The 2,666-nt window shown below is 36.3% G+C and overlaps 1 long non-coding RNA gene across 2 annotated transcripts; it reads left to right on the top strand.

Moving 5' to 3' along the window:
• The first annotated feature begins 343 nt into the window (after window positions 1–343).
• Window positions 344–2,103, top strand: LOC109068191. 2 transcript variants are annotated; one of them, XR_006153618.1, is made up of 4 exons: window positions 344–811; window positions 1,070–1,157; window positions 1,252–1,522; window positions 1,611–2,103. It is a non-coding gene; the product is annotated as an uncharacterized LOC109068191 (long non-coding RNA). The 2 variants fall into 2 exon arrangements; XR_006153619.1 differs by having other exon boundaries at window positions 345–811; window positions 1,070–1,153; window positions 1,611–2,102.
• Window positions 2,104–2,666: the final 563 nt, after the last annotated feature.

The raw sequence follows: 2,666 nt of genomic DNA, 5'->3' as shown, positions 1-2,666 counted from the left end.
AAGTAAGCTACAAAGTACATGAAATTATATCAAATCCAACTAAAACCAAAATACAATTTGGAAATACAATAAAAACATTTGGACAAAGATATTCTTATCTTTGTCTGTTTCATTACAAGTACACCATAGTAGTATAACTTTTGAACAACTGGTAAAATGACTTTCGATTTCGATTTGACTTTTCGTATGATAAAACGATTTTCATACATTAAATGTTAAGATGGTTTGTGCTAATTTTAATGCAAGGTAATCATAGATCGTTAGTTTATCATCATAGTTTCATAAAAAAGCAACGAAAAAACACCAAAACCAATAAAAAAAAGTAAAAATGCAAGGGTTAAACAGTAAATTCCATAAACAAAATACATTTGAAAAGTAGCAAAAACAAATAATGAAGGCACGAAATGTTTCCAAGACCATTGTAATTAGATATTTTTAATAAAAATCCATTGTAACTAGAAAAACAAACAAATATGGAAGAATATAAAGACCTTGCGTCTTGAACTTTTGAACATAAAACTGAATAAAAATATAAAAGAAACAGAAGTGACTGAAGATCTTTCTGCTATAGTTTGGATGGTGTAAAATATAGAGCAATGGTGTCCTCCAGTGTTCATTAACCGAAGCACTCGGTATTTACAGCTGATTGTAATTGTCAGTGTACTTCCGGGCACAAGTGCAGAGATGCGTCTTGCATCTGTTCATTCATAACTACGTTAGTTTTTAATTATGTACCATCAACCTGTACTGAAAAACAGACGGACTCTACTGGAGCGAGTAGAGACTTCACAGACTTCAACCTTACAGCAAAGTAAGCCAGTGCTATTTATGTACACTCTTTCTTTCTGTGCATACTAATGTTTGGTATTTAATTATTCATGTTCATGCAAATTCACTGGACGTTTTTAGGTTAAACCTACTAAGTATACTCTACATGTCTTTAAATAATTATTATTAAGTAGTTCTTTTTTGTAAACTAGTGCTTGAAGATTAATAAAAGACATTTGACCTTGTTAACTCTTACTGATGGTTTGTTATGTTGTGATTTAAATACTCTCATTCCCTGCAGAATGTTTGGAGACACTCACTCAGTTGAGTCCATCTCTGTGTTCCTGTCAGAGAGGCCATACAGCAAAACCTTCATCCTTGTGACGTTGGTGACTCATTCGGGCCCACGCAAGTTGCATAAATGGTTTATTGTCTAACAAACTGTATATAATACTGTATGGTGTTACCTGTAAATGTTCACAGATGGTGGATGTGCTGGTTAAAAGTGGTCTTAAAGATCCCAGAAGCCTGGAGAGGAAAGGAGGTCCACCTGAGATGGGAAAGCGATGGAGAATTTGGTTCAGTCTGAGTGTTTTTATCTCAATTTTCAGCATTACCCTATATGTGGAACTTGCATGTAATGGACCCCGACCCAAACAGGAAGTTTACTCTCCTGAAAGCCGAGCTTGTTGTTTTCACTCGAGCCGTCAGAGAGCTTCTCACTGACTTTGAGATGCGTGTGGATATTGTCAAGGTATTGTCACACTGTGATGTTTAAAGTGAGCAGGGAATCAAAAATTGACACCCTTCATAGACACTTAATTTACACTGTTTTTGGACAGATACTAGGATTCCAGGCCTTATTTACAGCCAATGAATCTGGTGAACCTGTGCGATCCAGCCAATCACAGTTGATTTGCTGCTGCTCAAAGTCTAACCCAGAAGTTTTTTTGCCCAGAAAAATGGGGAGAGTCAACACGTGGTCCATGCAATGGGTCACTGCCATATTGACTCAGGTAATAATCAAGTGTCCTCAAAAATATTAATCTGCATATTAGAATTATTCCTAAAGGATAATGTGACAATGAATACTGGGGTAATGTTGCTGAAAATTCAGCTTTGCATCACAGAAATAAATTACATTTTAAAATATATTTAAATAAAAAACAGTTGTTTAAAATAGTAATATTTTACAATATTTCATTTTTGCTGTGTTTTTTGGTCAAGTAAATTCAGCCTAGGTGAGCATAAGAGGCTTCTTTCAAAAACATGACATAAGTCTTACTAACCCCACTATTTTGAATGGTAGGGAGCATTGGAAATCTTAGATCTTGGTGAATGTGTTCAGTGCCCTCCTCAGCTTGGCTGTGGCCTTATGAAGAGAGCATCAGAAAGTGTGCTCGCAACTGGGTCATTGTGATCAGACTGATGGAGAAGAACCCAGAGTTTGTCTTAACATGCTCACAAGTAAGTTTCTGACCGTGCTGACAGATTTTCTTTCTTTTTAGGACACAGTGAGAAAGAATCCCCTTCACCGTGGCCGTAAACCAATGGAAAATGCTTAATAAACATACTAAATATTGTGTTAATTCACATGTAATTTTTTTATTTTTTTGAGTACATTCCGTCACCGTTTTTGAGTCATTCCAGTTTCTATATTTTCTCTACTTCGTTATCAGTGTTGATGCAGGTGAGTGCAGTGACTCGTGGGCACAGTCGACCAGGTCTTGGAATCTCTTTAATATAATCTGCAGTTTCCTAGGAAAGAACAGATTAAGAAAGAAAAACAGTGCAAATCTTCACTCCGCCAAAACTGAGGAGGTCTTGAGAACCTGAAAGGAGGGCATGCAAGGCTGTATATCTGTCAGACACAACCCACAGATGGGCCTTGAGAAGAG

Source organism: Cyprinus carpio, chromosome A25 (genome assembly GCF_018340385.1).
Source record: "Cyprinus carpio isolate SPL01 chromosome A25, ASM1834038v1, whole genome shotgun sequence".
In the NCBI taxonomy this organism is placed as follows: domain Eukaryota; kingdom Metazoa; phylum Chordata; class Actinopteri; order Cypriniformes; family Cyprinidae; genus Cyprinus; species Cyprinus carpio.
Note: the sequence above shows the minus strand (reverse complement) of the source record. Positions and strands in the feature narration are given on the sequence as shown.